Source organism: Acomys minous (assembly GCF_964271855.1).
Source record: "Acomys minous genome assembly, chromosome: 1".
Classification (NCBI taxonomy): Eukaryota; Metazoa; Chordata; class Mammalia; order Rodentia; family Muridae; genus Acomys; species Acomys minous.
The window spans coordinates 148,727,041-148,739,896 of NC_140483.1; positions in this window are offsets into that span (position 1 = coordinate 148,727,041).

Consider the following 12,856-nt stretch of genomic DNA (forward strand, 5'->3'; position numbering starts at 1 on the left):
CAGCTGATCATGTGTAATTCATGGGTCAGCCAGGTACGCATTTGATTTAATGACAAAATTTGGTCATATCCTTAGCTCTTCTCTCTCCTTACTCTCTTGTTGTCTGATTTCCAAAACACCACCATCATATTCTACTATGCCATGTTGGCTATAATTTTGGTTTTCCTCAGGGCACACTTAAGAAACTGGATGTGAAATAGGCTAGTGGATCAATGGAATCGAATCAAAAACTTGGAAATAAACCCACACCCATGGACATTTGACTTTTGACGACGAAGTCAAATCCATACAGTAGAAAAAGGGTAGCATCTTTAAAAACTGGTGCTGGTCTAACATGTAGAAAAATGCATATAGATCCATATTTATCACCTTTCACAAAACTAAAGTCTAAGTGGATTAAATACCTCAACATAAAACTAGACACACTAAATCTGTTAATAGGAGAAAAAGTGGTGAAGAGCCTTGAACTCATCGGCACAGCATACATCTTCCTGAACAGAACACCAACAGCTCAAGCTCTAAGATCAACGATTAATTAATGGGACCTCATGAAACTGAAAAGCTTCTGTAAGGCAAATGACACTGTTAACTGAAAAAAAAAACAAACCAGCAGCATACAGACTGAAAAAAAAAAAAGATCTTCACTAACCTTACATCAGACAAAAGGGCTAATATCCAAAATATATAAAGATCTCAAGAAATTAAACACCACCAAATCGATAACCCAATTAAAAGGCAGCGACAGAGCTAAACAGAAAATTCTCAACAGAGGAATATCAAATGGCTCAGAAACAAAGAAATGCTCAACATCTTTAGTCGTCAAAGAAATGCAAATCAAAATGACTCTGAGATTCCATCTGACACCTACCAGAATGCCTAAGATAAAAAACTTAAGTGACAGCACACTCTGGCAAGGATGTGGAGAAAGGGGAAACACTCCTCCATTGCTGGTGGGAGTGCAAACTTGTACAACCACTTTGGAGATCAATCTGGAGCTTTCTCAGAAAATTGGGAATAGTGTTACCTCAAGACCCCTCAGTTGAATAATGGATAAAGAAACTGTGGTACATATACACTATGGAATCCTACTCACCTATTAAAAACAAGGAAATCCAGAAATTTGTGGACAAATGAATGAGACTAGAAATGATCATAATGAGTGAGTTAACCCAGAAGCAGAAAGAATCATATGGTATATACTCACTTATAATCGGGCACTAGCCCAAAAGACACGTCCTATGAAAGTCTTCACTTACGAGGAGATTGGAATAGATGTGAAGACATCCTACTGAGACTCTGGATAGCAGAAATATAGGAAATAGAGAAATAGAAGGACCCAGAGGGTCCTAGAAACCTACAAGAAGAACATTGTGATGAGTGGATCGGGGCCCAGGGGGCTCTGCTCAAACTATTGCACTAACCAATATAAGTAGTAAACATCGAACCCCTACTCTGATCTACCCAATGGACAGGACGTTCTCCACAGTTATGTGGAGAGTGGGGACTGACTTTGACATGAACTCTTGTGCTCCATATTTGACCACCTCCCCTTGGTGTGGAGGCCTGGTGGCACTCAAAGAAAGAATAAGCAGGCTACCAAGATGAGACTTGATAGCCTATGACCATATAGAGAGGGAGGAGTTCCCCCTCGGTCATAGACCTAGGGGAAGGGAATAAGATGAAAGCAGGAGTGAGGGAGGAATGGGAGGATACAAGTGATGGGATAACAATTGAGTTGTAATCTGAATAAATTAATAAAAGTAAAACAAAAAGACTGGCTGTATGACTCCTGTGCATAAACCCAGAAGATGCTCCACTGTTCAATAAGAACATGTGCTCAACTATATTCATAGTAGCCTTATTGGTAATACCCAGAATCTGGAAACAATCTAGATGTCCCTCAGCCAAAGAAGAATGGATAAAGAAAGTATGGTACATTTACACAATGGAATACTATTTAGCTATGAAAAACAAGGACATCTTGAAATTTGCAGGCAAATGGATGGTACTAGAAACAATCATCCTGAGTGTGAGATAACCCAGACCCAAAAGGACACACATGGTTTATATTCACTTATAATTGTATATTAACCCAAAATAGATGTCCTCTGGGAGACTCCACCCAATGGAGGGATTGGGACAGATACTGAGACTCACAGCCAGAGTCTGGGCTAAGAGTTGTATGGAAGAGATGGATGATGAAAGGACTGGGAGAGGGTTGTTCAGAGCTCCACAAGAAGACTATCAAAGCTGGCGGACCTAGACCCGGGGGGCCTGCACTAACTAATGCACCAACCAAGGACATTGCAAGCAGAGAACTTAGACACCCTGTTCAGATGTATAGCTGATGGACAGCTCATTCTTCACATGGAAAGGGGCAAGGGAGAGCAGGTGACAGCCTCTGACATGAACTCAGGTGCAGGTGATTTGATCACTGCCCCTTGGCAGAGAGGCCCTATGGGAACACAGAGGAAGGGGATGCAGGCTATCCAGATGAGACCTCATAGGCTGTGGTCTAAAGGTGGGAGAGGAGGACGGGAGAGGAGGTCTAGGGGAGGGGAATAGAGCTGAAAAGGGAGGGAGGGTGGGAACAGGAAGATAAGAGCAAGGGGATTATAATCAGGATGTAATGTGAATAAATTATAATAAAAGTAGATTTAAAAAAGAAACTGGATGTGATGGTTCTCTGGCTGCCCTCTCAGCTCTTGGAGATCTGAGGTTTTTATATTGTTTTCTTATTAATCCCCGTTTTACTGAAGCTAGTTTGTGTTTCTGATTTTTGTAAAACCATAACAGAAGGCATTCATTGCAGGGTCCGGGACTGTTGCAGACCAGAAGAGTTTTGTGGCAGAATAGTTCCATAGCAAAGGTATAGTACTGAGACACTATGTAGCTTAAGCAAGTATCTATCTGTGTTATATATCATATAACAAATCACTTAAAAACATAATAACTTAATACTAGATAGATTTATTATGTCACATGGGTTTGGAGGAGCAGAAATTTGGCAGCTCCTTAGATGGAGCTTTCTGTCTTAAGTTCTTTAAAAGGTTGCTAGCCTATTGTCAAGTAGGTGACAGTGCTATAAAATTGACTAGGATGGTAAATTCTTTCTAAACACACTGTTTTCAAGATACAGGTCTTCAGGTTTTTTTCCTGCATAGACTATTCTAGAGGGACTTCTTAGAACACGGCTCCATTAGAGAGTAAGATGAGAAATAGACAAGAAGACAGACTCATGACTGACTTCATGCACAGCAGTGGATCTGTCTGGTCCTGGCTCTTCTTGGAGGGGAGGCTTTTGATTACAACCTTGATTTTTTTTTGGCATTGGTTATGTCTTCTTGCTTTAATCTTGGTAGCTACTATGTACCTAGAAACTTATCCATTTCCTCTATGTTTACCAGCTTTTTTTGGAGCATTCATTTTTAAGTATTCTGTAATGATGGCCTGGATTTCACTGGAGTCTATGGCAAAGAGACTCTTTCACCTCTAATTTCTTTCATTTGAGTGTTGTTCATGTTTTTGTCAGATTGTCAAAAAGGATTTGTCAACCTTATTAACTTTACATAAATGAGACCTCTTTCTTACAGAACATTGAACGATTGGCTTTGAGTGGTTAGGCATCTAAACTGCTAGATGGATAGCTTACTGCCATTTTTTGAAGCACGTTGAAGCTGTTGAAAGGTTTGAACACTACCACCTAAGTATGTAACTTGAATCATTTTCTAATTATCAAATAAATTCATAAATATAAAATAATCTTGAGTGTCACCTTTTGACTTAGTAATAGCCTGAGAGTTCATTTTTGTTTTGGAAGACCTCAGAGTGCATAGTGGTCTGGAAGGTTAAAGGATGGAATAGCTTCCTTTAGTCAATAGAATCTCCCTTCCCACCCCACCCCCACCCCACCTTGAATAATTCTCACAGTGTTCAGCTTGTGTCTTGGACTTTCCTAACATGGTGTAAAAACACTTTGTATATTCCATTCATATTTGCAAGGAGTTCCTGGGAAATGACCTGGTGACCACAGCACTGGAGTGTGTCTTCCATTTGTCCTTTGGAGTTTCCTGTTCTTATTCTTTGCCTTTTCTGTATCTCTATTATTTATGTCATCATAGACTTAATACGGGAGCTAGATTTTGGCTGTAGCTATGAACCTTAGAATGTTTCTAAATCCCAAGGAGGCTCAGGATAGAAGGCTGGTGAACATACTGAGATGCGCTTGCCTTTAATCTCCTGTGTTTGTAACAGCAGCAACAATAACATTGTCTCTACTAAAGAATGTCCCATTTGAGTATACCAGTGAATTTTCCCATGGTGTTTGGAAGTAGTTTTGTGAAAAGGTACCTTTTATCCTTAGTGTTTACTATGCTCTGGTCAAGTCTTATTTACCTACAGTATGCCAAGGGGGAAACTCACACATGAGGGTGCCTTTGAAATGCTGGTATTTGTGGAACTCAATGAAAAAGAAAGTAACTATGCCTGTTGACTTGGTCTTTCTGTTCCTGGCTTAGACATTTGCTTCCATGGCTGTTATTGGGGAGTTTGTTTCTTTTTGGCATCCAGTCTAGCTACTTACCTAGCATCTGAACCAATCTTCTTCTTTGCTTATGTCCTGGATGTTTGCCTGTGTTCTTCTAAGTACCAATAAAAATGCCTTGACATCTCCTTTCTATGCATGCTTCTCAATATGCAAGGTGCCACTCCAGCAGCAATAATACTCAGTGATGTCTTTAATCCTGCTGAAAAGCCAAGAGCACATAGGAGGGAAGGCAGGGATCGATGAGCTGCTAAGCTACCTCAGTTTCCCCAAAGGTTTGGGATCAGTTGTGAAGATACTTTGTTAAATTGAGGGGTTGCATGAATGTCAGAAGAGCCTTTTATGCTGTTTTTATGTCAGGATAATATTCTCCAGCCCACATACTATCTTCCTACTGCTCACAATTAAGACCCACCCCTCTGAAAAACAGGGAGAGCTCACCATTAAAGCTCTCTGATGCCTTTTCACTGGGTAGATCCCATTTGTTTTTTGGGGTCTCATGATAGTTCATGTTGACTACTTTGTAACCATGGAATAGACTGAGAGACATGCCTTTATGTGGGTGTATGAAGGTGATTCCAGGAAGAATTGACCAAGGGAGGAAAGTTTTACCTCAAAGTGCAGGCACAGATATGAAGATTCATGAAGGAGAAGCAAGCCCTGTGCCTTCCTGCCTTTGGTCCTTGTTGGTGAGAGCATATATTCCTCTTTCCTCTTTCTTCTTTTCTCTTTTCCTGGTGTCCCCTCAACCGCAGGGTTTTTTTTTTTATCATCACAAGTGCACTGATAACAGACAAGATGCACTCACCAGCAAGGGAAAATAGTAGCAGTAACTTGGTCAGGATCCCAGTGTTACATGAATAGTGTTGAAACTCAAATCGAACTTTCTGTCATAGAGACTTTTGTGAATCCTTAGCTTTCTTTACTAAAGTTCTCAACTCTAGTGGTGAAAAGGGGAGATGGGAGACGTTGTGTGGCATTGGGTGAGATAAGGGGTTTTCCTTGTGACAAGTGGGGCGAAAGACTAAGTGATGCTTGATTGATCAAGGGATAATACCTGGGATGAAAAAGCTGTAGGTGATGCCAGTATCATGGCAAACAAGTCAGTGGCATTTCTGTCCTTTGGACCTTAATCTTGGCCTTGTTTATTTAAGAGTGACTATACAAAGTAGCACTGATGACATGTCCAGGTCTGTAATAGCACATGCTATAATAGGTAGGAATATTGATAGCAGTCTTGCCCAACTGCACCCAACATTCCCACTGCACACAACATTCCCACTGCACCCAACATTCCCACAGCCCAGCAGCTTCTCTTTTTTCTTATTTGTTTTTCTTTTTCCAGGGTTGTTTCTTGGCATTCTGGGCAATATGCATATTGCCTGGGGGGCTACAGCCAATCCACAGAATGAATGAGTGGCTTCTCTTTCCATATACAAATGTGAGGGAAAATGCTGAGTTAAGGAGAGGATGCATCTGTGTACAGAAGTGGAAGGCTACTAGCAGAGTGCTAAAGGGGGACATTTTATAAGTTAGTAAGCAACATGTTTCTATGTCAGCCATAAGCAGCCTTTGTATTCATTTTGATGTGTAAAAACGCCCCCGCACAGACACGGACCTGATTCTGAGTTCAGGGACTCTTTGCTGAGTACATGCAGGCTCCTAGAAAGGCCTCTTTGTCCTCTCTTCTGTTCAGCACTCCCCTTGAGAAAGCTGAGTTCTTGACAGCCATGCTCCCACTCTACAGTTCTCTCCTTGGTCTGTGTTATTATCTATTCTCTACTCCAAATCCACTGACTTACCTCGGCTTACATTAGTCCTGCTTAGTTATTAACTCAGTGCAAAGAATTAACATTGAACTCCAGTATTGTTCTGCATCCCTTGATATATATATATTTTATTATTATTATTATTATTATTATTATTATTATTATTATTATTATTATTATTATTATTAATCTTCCAATTTTATTTAGATGGGAGTCTCACTTATGTAACTCTGACTGGTTTGTAGCCCTTTGTGTAGACCTGGCTAGACCTGAATTCATAGAGATCTGCTTGCCTCTGCCTCCCCAGTGCTGGAATTAGAGGCGAGCTTCTCTGTGCCCAGCCCTCTTGGAATGTCTTAGTATGACTGAGTACCACACACTTGCATGGATGTGCAGAAGGAAACTTGCAAGTCTGCCTGTAATATAAAGAAATCATTTTGATGGGAGCAAACGCCTGTAAGTGAATACTCAGCAATGAAGCCAGCCACTTATTTCAGAAAATCATAGTGATTACTCTACCCACTGTGTATTACTCCAGCACTGGGTTTTTGTAGAATGTGCTGAGCTTTTTGCCAACTCTTTTCTCTTTAAGTCATATGAACAAGACAATTTAAATGTGTGATGGGTAATCCAATTAGAGAAGCAGAGAGTTTTCTCACTGTACTATGTTGCTAAGTCAATAAACTGAGAGACATAGATCATGTGAAATAACAGACGTATAAACTGCACAGTCAACAAGTGTCGTAGTGAAGTCCAAGTGTGCGCAATGTTGTGTGAAAGAATATACAACTAACTGCCTTTTGCTGTCCAAGTATTATAATAATTGCAAAACTGAGCTCTTATTTGATGCCAGGCAAACTCAGACTGATATCTGCTTTCATAAATAAAGCTTTATCGGGACACAGTCACATCCATTTGTTTAAATATCATCTGTGGATATTCCCTTGCTATAATCACAGAGTTGTCACAGGGATTATGTGCCATAATGCTTAAAAGATTTACTTCCTGGACCTTTATAGAAAGCTAGTAACCTATGTATCAGATAATTTAGTCCTCAAAATAGCCTTTGGTGACTACATCCATGTCCTACTTAGAGCCCTGTAGTCTGAATGTGAGAAGTCTTCCACAGGCTTGTGTTTTTGAACATTTCATCTCCAGCTGGTGATACTGTTCTTGGAAGTTATGACCTTCTGGAAGTGTGGTCTTGCATGTACAGGAAGGTTAGTAAGGATGGGCTTTCAACGTAATGTCTGCATCTGCTTCTAGATAATAGCTTCCTCTTCTTGATTCCTCAGAATATGTATAAATAAGCTGGCAATGTGGCACACTCCTTTAATCTCAGCATACACGGAGGAGAAGGCAGATCACTGTAAGTTTGAGGCCAGCCTGGTCTACAAAACAAGTTACAGAATGACTAGGGCTATACAGAGAAATCTTGTCTCAAAAAACAAAACAAAAGAAAACAAAACACCTCAAAAGAACAGAACCAACAAAGTAAACAAGCTATTTCTATTTCTCATGCTCCAGCCACTATACTGTCCTTGCCAGGGTGAGCTGAGATATCATCCTGAAACTGGAAGCTACACTAAAACCAAAACCAAAACCAAAACAAGCAGACAACATTTTTTTTAAAAAAAACCTTTCATTTACACTATCTCCATTATTCAATTTGCCACAGTGACAAGATAATTAACTAACTAATGAGAGTGAGATTGTGGCTGTGATAAAGCTGACTAAGCAGTGTGCATGTGCTCTATGGGAAAACTTGAGGGTTGTGTCTGGAGAAGCCCTAGAATGCTGTGATCAGAGCTGGAGGGACAATTCTCATGGGTGTCGGGCCATAATGATGTCAAAATGCAGGCAGGCAAGGCTGTACACACGAGGTTTCAGAGGGGAATAAGAACTGTATCAAAAATTGGGCCGGAGAATTCTATGTTCTGCTTCAGTCCTCAAAGTTTGAGTGGAACCGAACAACATATGACTTAAATTAGTTGATGGAAAACGTTCAAGACAGTGAAACATGTTGATCACTGGTATTGCTGCTGTTACATGCATTTAGTCCTAATTACAGTGATCAAAGGCATAGCAGAAAGATGTAAAAATGAGCAGTTTACGTAGGAATCAAGTGTGAATGTAGTTCAAGTTGTACACAGGGCAGACAAAATTTGTTATAATTTTTTTTTTTTAAAAAGCTTATCATCATTGGAACCATTAGCACCACTGAGAAATTGTGAACTTTGCACGAGGGTAGTAAAAATGCTATCTTGAGGGTGAATGATTTAAACAAGCCACACCACACGCTCTGACCGCCTTGGACTGGACTACTGCAGCTTTTATGCCCCCCTCCCCTTCTCTGATGGGGTATATATGTTCATTTATATGTATGTGCATATGTACATGTATGTATACACACATATAATCTTGAGGACAGACAGATTGGATAACTACAAGGCTTCACAGTTTGGAGTGAAACTGAAACTAATGATTTAGATTCCAGCTTTAGAATCCCATTGTCTGCGCTTTCAGTGGTTACCCCATATTGCTCCTCCTGCAGTGTCAGAGAAGGCTCTAGGCACATTGAGGTTGGAAAGGAACTTGAAGTCACTTTACATTGTGTCTCTCAGCAGCCTGTTTCACATGGAAGATAAATTAGGATGAAAGGAAAAAGAGGCTTCAAGGAACATCAGCCATGAAGGGACCTGCTATGGACTGAATGCTTGTGTTGTCCCAAAGTCTATCTGTTGAGACACTGTCTCCTAAGTTGTTGACAACTGGAGTTAGGGGATTTAGGAGGCAAATGTATCATATGCTTGAGCGCTTTCATCAGTGATGTCGATGCACTTATTAAAAAAATACAAGGAAGCAAGCTTTCTTCTTCTTTTAGCCACGTAAGTATACAACACAATGGTATGCAATGTTCTCTCACCAGATACAGGGTCATATTGTGTTTGGGCCTTTCAATCTCCAATATATGTCTTCAACACACACACATGTCTGTCTGTCTATCTATCTATCTATCTATCTATCTATCTATCTATCTATCTATCTATCTTATTTCAGGTACTGATTTGATAAGTCAGCCCCAACCAAATATAGGGGTGTTTGTTTATTCTCTGCCCTTTGGACAGGTATCCTAATACGAGTACTGCTTGGGTTCACACTGGGTTTTCCTTTTTAAAAGTGTCACTGTGATGTTTTTTCCCAGTGGGGACACCTTCTTTTATGGGATATTAGCATCTTGAACTTCGTAGGGCAAGCACCCCTCCCATGGCCAACCATATGGAATTTGTGGGGTTGGCATTACCTAGATTCTAGTTTTGGCTCTGAATAGCTCATCAAAAACGTCTCCCCTTCACCCACTGTACCTGGCTAAGAGACAGGAATGTGAGTAAATCTACTTCCACCAGAGCAGAGCTTACTACCTGTGATGAAAATGCAAACATGCTTCTTCACGGGCGTTGGTCATGGAAGGTTACAAGGCAGGAAACTCCGAGAGGAGTTTTCCCGGGCAGCTGCCACGTGGAGCTTAACGATGGAGTTATCTAGGCTTTAGCCTAGAGGCTGAAGATAGATTTAGTTCCTAAGATACTACTATATTTTGGATATAAAGTGTCCGTCAAAAGGCCTGCTATATATGTAGGAGGAGGAAGTCCCCCTCAGTCACAGTCATAGGGGAGGGCAGTAAGGGGAAAATGGGAGGGAGGGAGGACTGGGAGGATAGAAGGGATGGGATAACAATTGAGATGTAATATGCATAAATTAATAAAAACATTTTTTAAAAGCCTGCTATTTTTGTTGAAGACCTGTTCTCATCTGGCACATGTAGTAATTGAGAAATGCTTGTGCCATCAGTGCTCTGAAGTATTCAGTGGACTCATGCCCTGATAGACTCACAATGTGATGGCATTGTTGGGAAGTGGTGTAAAGAGGTAAGGTTATGGAGGAAGTAGGCCACTGGGGTATACCCTGAAAGACGTACTTTGTTGCTTGACCACTCCCTTGTTTCCTTACCTCCTGGTCGCTGTGAAGTGAGTACCCATGCTCTGCCTCCCCTGCCATGGTGCGCAGACTCACCTCAGGCCCACAGTGATAGGGCTGAGTGACCAGGAACTGACACTTGAGACACAGGATCCAAAGCCAACCTTTCCATTTTAAAAATAATTTCTCTGTTGACTTTGTCACAGGGAGAAAGCTGAAACCATTCTTTAGTTACATAAATCAAAAGACCAATTTGCTTTCGTTATGTAAGGAAATTTGAAATTGTGTTTTCTGTTGTTTCCCCATTAGCAGCAGTCTTTGGTGTAGTGCAGAGACCACGGAAACGTCTGCTTTGAGGCCTTCAAAGATATGCTTCTGCATATACAAGGGGAGGAAATCCCCCTCAGGTACAGTCATAGGGGAGGGGAATAAGGGGAAAATGGGAGGGAGGGAAGAATGGGAGGATACAAGGGATGGGATAACCACTGAGATGTAACAAGAATAAATTAATAAAAAAATTTTTTAAAAAGGAAAAAAAAAGTTGTGCTTCTGTGTTCCTGCAGATTGTTCCTGACTTGGGTTTGGTGTTTCCTCGGTTGAAGAAACGACTCCGCTTTATTTTTCTTGTAGAATTATTGTGAAGACAAAACTGCAACTCTATATTCCACAGTTGTACATCTGGGTAGAAAAAGAGAGCATCTTCCTGTAGGACTGACATCTTGTAGATCATGTCCACCTTTGTGTTTAATGAGAGAGACCAAAGCACTCCAGAACATTCTCAATTGTTTCCTTGGCAATTGTGTAGGGTTGAAAGATGCCATTTTTGTGTTGGCCAATAGGCATCTCATTATATTAGTTTCTAAATTAAAAGTTGAGTTTTTTTAGTTTATCTAGAATTTTCTACTTTATGTCAGGACTGGAAGACACAAAGGAAGCAGATGACTAATGGAACTGTCATACTGCCTCAGATGAAGGCGAGATGACAGTGTACTAGGATGCTGAGAGGGTACATCTGAAACCACACCAGACATTGATATCCTGGTGGAAAATTTTGGGCAGTTAGCACAGTGTTAGACTACTGGAGGCAGATATCCCTGCTTTCAGTCCAACACCACCCTTCTCTTAAGCTTCTGGAAGTCTAGGTTTCTTCATTTGTCTAAGAGGAATCTAGTGCCTTCCTGGGCCATCTCCCACTGAAGGTATGGGAATAAAATGGAAGAATGTAGGAAAAGGTTTTATATGGGCAGAAAATCCAGGAAAAATATTATATTTGCTAAAATTCAGAAGCTTCCCATATTTTTAGGCTTGGTTCTTAGTCACTGGAATACTTTGCATAGGAAATTCTTGCTCAATAAATTACACTTTCCAGTGAGACATCTCAAAGGGCATGTGGCTTTCAAGTTACTGAAGATGTTAATGACTTAGTCATGCAGCTGCTTTCTGGGGAGGACCCGTGGACCACCATCAGAACCATCACCACCACACTCATCATCACCATCATCTTCGCATCAGTGCCTTCATCAGTACCACTCGTCAAACACCAGAGGGATAAAGCCATGCAGCTGATGCACCACAGACATTCTCTTATTATGGACCACCAGCATCACCACCAGCATCATGCTCATCATCACCATCATCTTCACGTCGGTGCCTTCATCAGTACCACTCATCAAACACCAGAGGGATAAAGCAACGCAGCTGATGCACCACAGACATTCTCTTATTAAATCATTCCTATTTCCATGAGTTCTCATTCCCTGCTTGCATACGAGAGGATAACCGCTTAGAGAGACTGGGTTTCCTAAGGTCATGTAGCTAGTCGAGAGCTGCGCCAAAAGCCAAGCCCTTCTCAGTGCCGCCCACCGGCTTCCACCTAGGGGAGCTTTAGAATAAGGCCTGGAAGTTCAGATCTCATCCCGTTGCTTTGGCAATTCAACACAAAGGCTCCGGTCCAACCTTTTCCCTTTTGTGTCTCAGTAGGTAATATTTCATCCCTCTCCCCTCCGATCCCACCCTCATTGCCGGATTCTGGAACCGTCTGCTCGTTTCTGGTGTGTGTAAGTTCAGCTTCTCTCCCCAGGCATTTGAGAAAGGCATTCTCCACAAAAAAAAAAAAAAGAGGGAAAACACATTTTATTAAAGCAAACATGCAGTCCTCAGCACTTTTACTTATCTTATTTATACACTGCAGTGCCGCTTTCTATGACCTGGTGATTATCATTTCCCAGAGCTATCATCATTTTAAAGCTACCTGTTCATCCTGCTTCAGCAGATGGTACTCCGCTCAGAGTACTGTAAGGGGTTTAAAGAAAGCAAAGCAAACAAACAAAGGAATTATGTGCGCTCCGGTCAGCTAGAGGAAGAACTTGTTTCCTGACTCAGTTACCTTTCAACTGGGGCCGTCAGATGAGAGGGGACACCTAAAAGCTGCTAACCAACCTGGGGAAATTTGTTTAGGTGGTTTTTTTTTCTCCTTCTTCTCTCTTGCCCTATCAGCTGTTAGTATGAAATAGGTGATGAGCATCCATTTGCTTAAAATATCTTTTTCACCTGATTTTCCCAATCA